This window comes from Cervus elaphus, chromosome 5, assembly GCF_910594005.1.
Source record: "Cervus elaphus chromosome 5, mCerEla1.1, whole genome shotgun sequence".
NCBI lineage: Eukaryota > Metazoa > Chordata > Mammalia > Artiodactyla > Cervidae > Cervus > Cervus elaphus.
In genome coordinates, this window is record NC_057819.1 from 8,556,555 (window position 1) to 8,568,082 (window position 11,528).

The following is an 11,528-nucleotide window of genomic DNA, read 5'->3' on the forward strand; positions in this document are numbered from 1 at the left end:
GCAGGGGTTGTCCTAGAGGTCGTGACTGTGAGTGAGCAGAGAGCCAGGAAGGTCCTTCCGGGAGGAGAGCCCAGCGTGGGCGAGGCAGGGGCTGAGGATGCCAGACACTGATAAGGGGCTGTGGGGAAATTGCGCTGGAGCACGAAGTGGGCGAAAGGGAGGAGCCAATGGGAGGGCGAGGGAAGAGCAGGGCTAAAGGCTCGGGACAGCATTCATCAGGGGCAACAGGCAGCCAGTGAAGGTTTGGAGCACAGGGATACAAGAATCCACAGATCATGCCCACCCTTTAGGAGCCAGGGCCCTAGATTGTAGCTATTCCCTCTGATGGTCCCAGCAGCCCCAACTCCCCTCCCCAAAGAAGAGCCAGCTGTTTAGAAAATAAAACCAGGGAAGTTACCAGGCCAGTGACCCCGTTAGACAGCTATCAGACCATCTCTCTCTCTCTCTCTCTCACACACACACACACCCCTTAAGCCAAACATCCCAACCCACAATCTGAAGGCAGAATAACAAAAACGTCAGTCACCAACAGGAGGAAAAAAGATCCCTGAGTTCCAGCCCTGGCTCACTCATCAGCTGTGAGTGGCTGGGCAAATCTCTGTCTCTCTCTGGGCTACAGCTAAATGTGGGGTTGTTCTCGATGCCCACTACAAGCCTGCCAGCTCTGAACTTCCAATGCTGTGACATTCTAAATTGTATTCAGTCTACAAATATTTCTTGAGCATTGAGTTTACACCCAGCCAGTGTCAGGCCCTGGAAGACAGTAATGAGCAGACACAGGCTCAGAGAGAGGAGACTTGCAATAAGCAAGTAAACAAAGAAATGAATATCTAACTGTAAACTGGGCTAAGAGTTGGGATGGGGCATTTCCAAGGCTGTGAGAGGCCAGTCTGGGGGGCAAGAGTCTGGTCCTGGGGCTCATGTGGGCCTCCATGAGGAGGTGGAAGTAGAACTACTGGTGGAGGTATTTAGGAAGGCAAGAATGCAAGAGGACAGCACGTGCAAAGGCCCTGGGGTAAACAGGAAACCAGCACCTTCAGAGCAGTTCCTGATCATCATCAAGCAAGAGTCCATGAACTAGGCATGCGAAGGGACCAGGAACTCTGCCTGTTTTGTGCATGGCCATAGCTCCAGCATCTAGGGTGGTCCCTGGAACACAGTAGGTGCTCAATAAATGCTTGTGACCATGTCAGTGATCACTCTGCCCTCCACTCTCACGTTCCCACTATCTAGCCACTCTTCATCCATCCTGAGGGACTCAGGGTCCACATTCTCCAGCTCCAGGACCCATGGTGGGGCCTGGCCTGGGTGATCCCATGGCCCACAGCGCCACGCATGGCTCCAAGGGTGGGGGCGTGGGCAGGCCTGTGGCTTGGAGGGGGCCAGGCCACTCGCTTGCAACCCACAATTTCAGAAACAGAGCAACAGGTCCTCTGCCCAGCCTTGAAGCAATTCAGAGCCCCCACCCTGGGCCTAGCCTGCAATTAGCAGCTGTGACCCCTCCGCGCCCCCGCCCCGCTGAACAACCAGGACTGAGGAGGCAGGGAGGAGGAGGAGGAGGAGGGAAAACCTCACCCAGGCTTGAGTCTCTGCCAGAGTGCTCCCCGGTTGAGCCTGGGGCAAGCTGCTTGGCCCACCACAGCCCCCAGCTCCAGCCTCTCGTGGGCTCAGAGCCACTGCTAATTACACAGCCCCTGAAGCCACTGGGGCCTGCCTTCTGGGCAAAAATATCACAAGATTTTTCATGTGGCTGGAGAGACCTGGGCTGCGGCCCCATCACAGCACGGCCTGGCCTGCGGACGGACACCCGTGGAGTAGACCCTGGTGGGGGGCTTCAAGGAGGCCGAGTGGCCAGGACCCAGGTGCGCTGTGAAACCGCCCCATGCCTCAGTTTCCCCATCTGTAAACTAGAGATGTTCACTTATTCCACAGCTCTTTACCAAATGTCTCTGTGAGCCAGGAACTGCCTGGGGCCTGGAGAGAACTGTGAATGAAACAGATCCTGAAGCGACTTGCCTCCGGCTGTTCCCTTGCCTAAAGCACTGTCCTCCTTGCACCCCCTCGCCTGACCTGTCTGCATATCTTGCATCTCTGTTATCACCACCTCCAGGAAGCCCTCCCTGAACCCCAGCCTCTGGGGAGGGAGATGAGCAGCTGCTTTTATGTTCCTGCACCCCTGGTGCCCTGTAAGGGCTTGTTTCTATGTGTCTCTAGACTGTCAGCTTCTCGGGTCCAGAATGAGGGCTTTTTCTGCCACCATATCCCCGGCACCAGTGCCTGGAACACAGTAGGTGCTCAGTAAATGCCCTCTACTGGCTGAATGACTCTCGTCCAACCTGCCCATGTTACAGGTGGTGAGACTGAGGCCCAGAGAGGGGATTCACTGACATAATATTGCTCTGCCTCAAGGAGCTCCTCTCAGGGGAACTGAGAATCAAGTTGAGAAGCAAGTCAACAGCAATTCAAGAAGACACCCTAACACTGCAAAATCAAAGAGATAAGGAGATAAAAATCAAAGAAGTAAAAAGGCCGAGAAGACAGGAAGTAGCTTGGAAAGGGGTGGGGGCAGGTGTCCGGTCATCTATTTTAGTGACTGTGGTCAAGGCTGGCTTCCTGGAAGAGGTGTCAGCACTGACATATGCAGGATAAGAGGAACCAGGCGCTCAAGGAGCAGGAGGAACAGCTTCCAGGGCCAAGAAAGCCAACAGCAAGTGCAAAGGCCCTGCGGTGGGAAAGGGCTCGGCACCAGGCCTCTTACGGGAAACCAGACGGGGTGCTGAATCGGTTCTCACCCGGGAGTCATTCAAGCTTAGAAATCGAGAGACCTGCCTTCTTCACTCCCAGCTCTGCCCCTCCCACACTGTGTGAGCCAAGCCTCAGTTTCCCTTCCTGCACCAGGAAGAGGTTCCAAGGTTCCTCTGAACTCTTTTCGCTGCGTGATCCTAAGTGAATTTCCCACCCCAGCAAGCAACCCACCACTGCGGTAGGGAGAAAAATACCATAGCCACTTTGGAAAACAGTCTGGTGGGTTTTATCAAGTTAAAGATAACGCTTCTCAATGACCCAGCAAGCTCTTCTCTGGGTATTTCCCCCAGAGAAATGACAATACACATTCACATGCAGACAAGAATGTCGCTTTATCCATAAGAGGCAAAAAAAAAAAAAAACCCTGGCAACTACCCAGACATCCACCAAGAGTTGAGGGATGCACAGACTGTGGTCCATGCAGTGACACTTCTCCCCAGTGGGAGGAAGCGATCGGAGGCCGACAGTTTGGACGAATCTCATAGACACTCTGAGCAAAAGAAATGGACGCAACAGAACACGGACTGGGTGATTCCGTGTACAAGTTTTAGAACAAAGGCTAAACCAAGCTGTGGAGACAGAAGTCAGAAGAGCAGTTACCCAGGAGCTCCCTGGGGATCCAGTGGCGAGACTCCACACTCACGATGCGGGGGGCCGGAGTTCGATCCCTGGTCAGGGAACTAGACCCCACATGCCGCAACTAAGACCTGGTGCAGCTGAATAAATAAAGATACACATTTGTTAAAAAAAAGAAGAAGAAGAAGAAGAAGGGAGTTACCCTTGGGTGGGGGGGTATTGACTGGAAAGAGACACAAAGAAACTTCTGGGGCTGGAGACGGACAATGTCTGGGTGGCGGTTATGTGGGCACATGTGTATGGGAAAATCAAGCTTCACACTTCAGATGGTTGTGCTTTAGGTAGGTTATGACTCAAAGCTGTCTTTAAAAATTAAGAACCCTGCCTCCCTCTCATTTTTTTGTGGGGTGGGGTCACCAGAGCCGGTAGGATCTCTGGCTTCCTGTGTCCCTGGAGACCTGGCCAGCTACACACAGCCTTGTAGACATGGACCTTCCCCAGGCCCGGTGCAAGCAGCAGCTCTGTGCGGCCCACGTGGGAGCCTACGTGTTGGAGTGTAGGGGGTGTAGACTCTGCACCCCCGGCTGCAGACCTGGCCTGGCTGTCCCGCTCTGCCAGCTGCCCACGGGGTGCCCTCGGCGAGGTGCCCTCTGGCAGGCCGTTCTGCAGGAGCCCCCCACTGCCCCGCCCCACCCTCCATCAGGAAGAGGAATTGAGATGGTGCTCCTGGACCCCCTTTGCAGCTCTGTTGGAAATCGGGGGGCGGGGTGGGGGGAGAGGGGTGCTACCTGTCTTTGAGCAGAGGGGCAGAGTGGGGAAGGCTCGGAGCTGGACTTCGGGGCCCTGAAGTCACCCAAACAGTACATCATCCTGTGTGTCTCCTGCTCTGCGACCCCTCCCTTTAACTAAGACCGTCTGTCCCATCTTCCCTCTCTCTCCCATCTTTCCTCATCTCCCCTTCCTCCTTCCTTTCCTCTTCCCTATCCTTCCCTTCCATTTCTTCCTTCTTTTTCTCTCTCTCTCAGTCCTTACTGATCACATGTTATATGCCAGACACTTTCCACCACTGGGGCTACAGCAGAGAACAACACAGATGAAGAACCTCTGTCCTCATGGAGCTTGCCTTCTGGGGAGAGCAGAAGACCACTCAAAAGATAACTTTGGGACTTCGTCCCTGGTGGTCCAGTGGTTGAGCATCCAGCTTGCTATGCAGGGGACTCAGGTCCGATCCCTGATGGGGAACTATGATCCCACATGCCCTCAACAGTCTGCACCTCAGTGAAAGATCGCAGCCAAGAACCCGAGTGCCGCAGCTAAGAACAGCCAAATAAGTACATGAAAAGATAACGTTGGGACTTCCCCGGTGGTCCAGTGGTTAAGACATTTGCACTTCCATTCTGGGGGCAGCGGGGCAGAGGTTCCATTCCTGGTCGGGAAACTAAGATCCCACATGCTGCCCAGCACAGCCAAAAAAAAAAAAGAGATAGGTTAATAATTACATACAGAATGACAGGTGGTGATAAGGGGTACTGACCAAGACAAAGCAGGGAAACAGAGATGTGCAAGCAGAGACCTGAAGGACGTGGCACAGTGAGTCAGGGAGATGATCAGAGGAAGAGTGGTCCAGGCAGAGGCAAGAACTAGTGCAAAGGTCCTGAGGTAGTGGGTGCCGGGCTTTTTTTTTTTTTTTATCTCCAGTCAGTGAGAGGCTTGCAAGAGATATCACAGACAATCTTTTTTTCTTTTTTTTTTTGGCGGCACTGGGCCTTGGTCGAGGCACCCGGGACCTTCAGTCTTCTTTGCAGCATGCAAGAGCTTTAACTGCAGCATGTGGGATCTAGCTCCCTGACCAGGGATGGAACCCGGGCCCCCTGCACCAAGAGTGTGGAGTCTCAGAGGCTGGACCACTAGGGAAGCCCCTGCCTGGTGTTTTCAAGGCGTGGAAAAGAAAAGTGTCCGGTGAAGCTGGAGCCGAGTGAGTGAGGGGGAGGGTGGGAGGAAGTGAGGTCAGAGGGCATTGGGGCCAGATCTTGCCAGGTCTCTGCGGGCATTTGCAGGGGGCTTTGGCTCTTACTAGGAGTGAAGGCCAGCCACGGTCCCCCCACATGCGTGAAGCCCTCTCCTCCCTGCATCAAGCTCCTCTCTTCTTTATGCGCGATGCCGCACACACACACACACACACACACACACACACACACACACATGCATGCACAGACTTACCTTTTCTCTCAAGCACCATCATAAAGGGCTCTGGGTCCCACCTCTGGGGATGGGGAAGGGGATCCATGTAAGGCCCCCATGAAGCCCATGCAGATCCCCACTGCCCCTCCTCCAGCCACCAGCTTCTGGTTCAGCTGGGACACTTGGCTCCCGGGTCTCCTAATGAACCTCCTCTCCTGGCAGCTGCCGTGAGTCACCTTCTGCACCCAAGCCCAGGGACAGCCTCACGGAGAGGGTCTTCCACAACCCCCAGATCCATCCACCAGGAGGGAAAGGGCCTCGTGGGGGTGACAGCAAGGAGGGAAAACTCACCCAGGGTGAGCTGAGACCACCTACCCTTCAGGGGCCTCTGGGTCCTGCTGCTTCAGGGCTGAGTGACCTTGGGCTAAGTTCCTCCACCACTCTGGACCTTAGTTCCCTCATCTGTAAAATGGGAGTAACAGTAACTTTCATTTTCTTGGGTTACTGTGAGAGTGTAGTAAGCCTTGGTTATTAGTTATGGTGGTGGTTGTTTGGTCGCTAAGTCGTATCCAACTCCTTTGCGACCCCACGGGCTATAGCCCACCAGGCTCATCTGTCCATGGGATTTTCCAGGCAAGAAAGCTGGAGTGGGTTGCCATGTCCTTCTCCAGGAAATCTTCCCGACCCAGGGATCGAGCCTGGATCTCCTGCACGGCAGGTGGAATCCTTACCACTGAGCCACATGCGTGCTAAGTTGCTTCAGTCATGTCCAACTCTGTGCGACCCCATGGACTAGCCCGCCAGGCTCCTCAGTCCAGGGGATTCTCTGGGCAAGAATACTGGGGTGGGTTGCCCTGCCCTCCTCCAGGGGCTCTTCCTGACCCAGGGATCAAACCTGCGTCTCTTATGTTTCCTGCACTGGCAGGAGGGTTACCAGTAGCGCCACCTGGCACTAAATACGTTCGCTAATAACAATAGCAGCAGCACACGTGGCGCCTCAGACTGAGACTCCTTCTCACAGTGTCTGGACAGCAGCAAATACAGAGGCCTGGCATATAGCAGGCGCTCCACAAGGCTCCTGAATGGAAAAAGGCAGAGCGGTTACCCACCCCAGCCCCCACTCGCCGGCAGGTCAGCTGGCGAGGGGGGCCCCATCCTTACAGGGGTGAGCCCACAAGCCCAGGCTGGCTCCCGCTCTTGCCCCCCCCACCACCAGGGACCCCGAGTGCGTGCTCCGATCCATCTCCCCTGGGTAGAGTCCGACCTCCCCTGGGGCACACGCAGGCGCTGGCCAGGGGGGAAGGGCCCCGACAGCTGGAAACATCTGGTTTGAATTGTCGGTTGGAAGCACCGACCAGGCAGCCAAGGAATTTGTGAGCTAATTTTAGGCCAAAAGACGGCGCGCTCAGCAGGGCGGGGGCTTGCTCCCCAAACCACAGGGGGGCTGGGCTTCCAGGCATGGGGGGATGTGGAGGCCCCACGGTGCGCCTCAGAGGGTCCACGCCTGCCCCCATAGCCGGGGACTGCCTCTCTAACATGGGCCCTAGTTGATCACCTGAAGTGTGCCAGCCATGTCTCAGCGGTATGAATAGCAAGGACTTTTCTCCCCATTTCACAGGTATGGAAGCTGAGGCTCCCAGAGGTTAGCCTTGCCCGACATCCAGAAATAAGCAGTGGAGCAAGGATTGAAACCCAGGCCTGACCCTAAGCCTTACACCTAAGGCTCTTTTGATTTCTGCCTCTGGTGCTTAGATTTTTGCCAGTCCCACAGTTGTCCCTGCATCCTCACCTCCTTGCCAAACTCCCTCGCACATTTGTCAATGCAGTAAATGTTTTCTGAACCCCTGCGGACTGCCAGGCACTGTGCAGTGATGAGGAGAGGGTGAATGTGAGGGACAGAGGCCCCACCCTTGCACAGAAAAATCCATACATCCACACGGTCAGCTGGCTTCCCAGGCGGCACTAGCGGTAAAGAGCCCTGCTTGCCAACGCAGGAGACGTGAGAGAAGCAATTCAGTCCCTGGGTCGGGAAGATCCCCTGGAGAAGGGCATGGCTACCCGCTCCAGTCTTCTTGCCTGAAGAATCCCATGGACAGAGCACCCCGGTGGGCTACAGTCCATGGGGTCACACGGAGTCAGACGCGACTCATCATGAGCACCAACACCACCGCCCTGAAGGGGCGTAGGGGGTTGTCCTAAAGCAAAAGTGGGCACAGGGCCGCAGAGAAGGCCCCTCTGAAGAGGCGACATTCATGCTGAGACATAAAGGATGAGAAGATGCTGGTCCCGCAGACCTCTGGCAAGAGGGCACTGGGCAGATGAGCAGCAGGCGCAAAGGGCCTGGGGCAGGAGCGTGCGGCGAGGAAAGAACCAGCAGGCTCGTGGGGCCGGAGCCAAGTGAGAATGACAGGTGACAGCTTTCCTGCCCTCATCCAGCCAACACATCTGTCAGTAGGTGAGATGGGGGTCCAAACGGGCAGGGGTTGGCTTCCAGAAGCTTCGGCTGCTGGCAGGATTAGGGGAGCCTACCGTCCTACAGATTCATTTACAGCCAGTGATTTGCTGAGGGGGCCACTGAAGCTCTGGGGGAAATCCCCTGAAGGCCGGAGGGGGCCGGAGGCCAGACACAAAGCAACAATCGGTCTCCCGGAAGGACTGCCCCAAGGGAGGGGGCAGCCCAGAAGCAGTGCTGGGACAGGAAGGGACCATGCTTCACCCTTTGCAGGGTTCATGTGCCCGGGAAACGAACTGTGTCTTCACCCCTTTGGTGCTTCTGTCTCCTGCCCTGGGCCCATTCGTTTTTGCTCCTTTCCTCGGAAAAGCAGTTCCAAGGCTGCCCCCTGCCAGGTTCAGCAACAGCATCCTTATTTTGCCAGGCTTAGGCATGGGGCGCTGGCTCTGTGGGACCCCAGGGGGCAAAAGCCTGAGCAATTATGGCTACAGGCTTCCAGCCACCAAGAGGACACTTAGCAATCAAGTTCATGGCCACACAGTTCGGGTTTCCAAACACTTTTGAGAAGGGGAACTCCAAGGGGCCCTCACTGCCAAGTGGGAAGAGCAGAATTTCTCCACCTCAGGACCACTGACATTTGGACCAGACCCTTCTTTGCCTTGGGGGACTGGCCTGTGCACTGCGGGATCTTTGTCGGGGTCCCTGACAACCTACTAGATGCCAGCTCCCCCAAGTCGTGACAACCAGTTTATCTCCAGACATTGCCAGATGTCCCCTCTGGGGGGGCAAAGTTGCCCCCGGGGTCAAGACCACCAGCTCAGAGCCTTCCTGTGTGGGCATTCATAGCTAAAGAATGGATGGTTTTACTCACCAGCTGGGGAGACCTGGGACCCCCAGCCTTCCTAAACACTTATGATTTTGTTCTGCCCATTGAAAAATATTAGGAAAACATAGGAAAGTCAAAAGAACCAAATAAAATTCAGTTATAATCCCATGCTTGGTGGCTAATCTCTCTTAACAGTTTGGTATACTTCCAGCCATTTTTCTGCATTTAATAATCCTAAAAACTATGGTTTATGGAGGACATATCCTGTGCTTAGGCATCAGGTAAGACTCGGCTGAGTGGCAGGCGGGGGTGGGGTATGGAGGAGGGTTTGGGGAGCCTCTGTCCAGATTGACTGCTGGATGAAGCACCCGCAGGGCTGGCAGCCCCCTGCCAAAGGGACAGAAGTAGATTTAGCATGCCACCCCATGTCCCCCATTTCCTGTCTACCCGCCTTCCTTCCCTACTACCAGAGCTGAAGTCAGCGGAGTCTAGTTTCTTAGCAGTGCAACTTGCTGAAGCCAGTGGTCCAGCTTTCTGAATCTCAGTTTCCTAGCAGAGAAGTGGGATAATAATTGTCCTCACCCCATGGGTTGTTGTGAGACCTGAATGCGATCAGGCAGATAAAGCGTTTGACGTGGGGCTGGGCATAGACTGAGTGCCCAGGAAATGCCAGCGCCTTGTCGCGGCCACCTCTCTCTGTCCTGCGTCCCAGGTCTGCTATGTGCCTGCTTTCTGCAATCGGGGTTCAGCTCTGTCATCCTGGGGCTTCCCTAGTGCCTCAGACAGCAAAGAATCTGCCTGCAATGAAGGAGACCCAGGTTCGATCCCTGGGTCAGGAAGATCCCCTGGGAAAGGATTGGCTACCCACTCCAATATTCTTGCCTGGAGAATCCCAGGCACAGAGGAGAGTCTGGCAGGCTGCAGTCCATGGGGTTGCAAAGAACTGGACATGACTGAGCAACTAACTAACAAGTCCCAATGCCTTCTCTCAGCAACTGGGAGCCACAAAGGGTGACTGAGGGGGACTTCCAGACGCCAGGACAGGTCAGCAGGAGTTGGAGTTTGGGGCATGGGATTCCCCCAGAACCCCACTGTGATCTCAAGGACCACATGATTTAGTGGTAAGAATTTGGCTTTCTGGTTCAAGCCTAGATTCCAATCTCAGATCCTCATATACGATCTGGGACATGTGACTGCACTTCTCTGAGCCTCAGTTTCCTCTTCTGTAAAATGAGGAGAATCCTAGTTCTCCTTCATAGGCTGTATGAGGGGATCCATGGAGACTTGGCAGATATTCCTGCTCAGTGGATGGATGGGGCAATTCACGGGGTGATGTTCAAGGGCAAGGGAGGTCCGGACAAGGGGAAGGACACACTAGGGTGCAGGAGCCAGCCTATCAGTCTCAGATCCAGTTGTCAAATTTTCAGAATTATTTGAACCAGCTGTTACATAAAATTAAATTACATTATTTTAAAAACTAAGGTCTTCAATACTTAAAACTCATCACTTCCTCATGATCTTACTACATCCTACATCTACACCATTGGCATTATTTACATTTTTTCTACGATCTAATTGGAGAAGGAAATGGCAACCCACTCCAGTACTCCTACCTGGAAAATCCCATGGATGGAGGAGCATGGTAGGCTACAGAACATGGGGTCGCAAAGAGTCGGACACGACTGAGCAACTTCACTCACTCACTCACTGTATAAATGGTTGGTTGCTCAAAATCAGTCATGGGAGTATTTACAGCAAAGAAATTGGCAAGCACTGCAAATAGTGCTTTGGGCACCAAGCCACCAGTTGGTAAGTATATACCAGCACCCCACTGGGTTTGGAGCTCGGACCTGGCTCCATCCTTCCTTCATCCTCCGAGACTGGACCAAGCGAAGCGCCAGGCTGCCCCTGGCTCCACTAGCTGGTGGTGGGCGCCCCCTGGTGGCATCTTCAAGCATTCGCCATCTCCGCTGCTGACGAATCCTGCGCCTTGAAGAGAGGGCTGCAGGGAGGCGGTCCTCTTCCGGTAGAGATGGAAAACCAACGTGGGGGAGCAGAGGCGCTCCCCGGGGCCCTTAGGGGAATCCGGAGACCTCTCCCCGCCCAGATGGATGGGGTAGCAAAGTCCCAGAGGAACTGCTCAAATGTCCCCCAAGTCCTCCAGCCTCTGGGGCCCCACCCCAGTGATGTGGAATCCACCGGCTGACTTTTCTGATCCCTGATAAAGGGGAAGTGAAATCCCTGTTGCTCTCTTAGGAGCCCGCCATCTCCAGGGTTGGCTGTCCCCGCCCGTGGCGGATACCCCGCTCCACCAGCGCACCCTGAACACACCTTCCTGTGTATCACAGCCGTTCTAGAGGTTCAAGGGCAGGGGGCAGGGGAGGACAGAACCAGGCAGTGCTTATCCCCGACTCTGTCCCCTATGGCCCTGTTGCTTTTCGCGTTCCTCCTGCCTTTCCCCCAATCTCTCTCTCCGAGTTGCAGCCAACACCCCCCCTTCCCCTGCCCCAATTCGACCTTTTCTTTGAATTCTTTCTCTGCAGGTTATGCCACGGAGTGGAGGGGGTCCTGAATTCCCAAAGAGGCCCTTGGAGGCATTTTTCTAGAAGAGAAAAAGTCCCCTGAGATGAATGTTCTAGAAGGTAGAAGAGAGAGTGTGTGTGTTTCCTTCCCCATATACATTAGTCA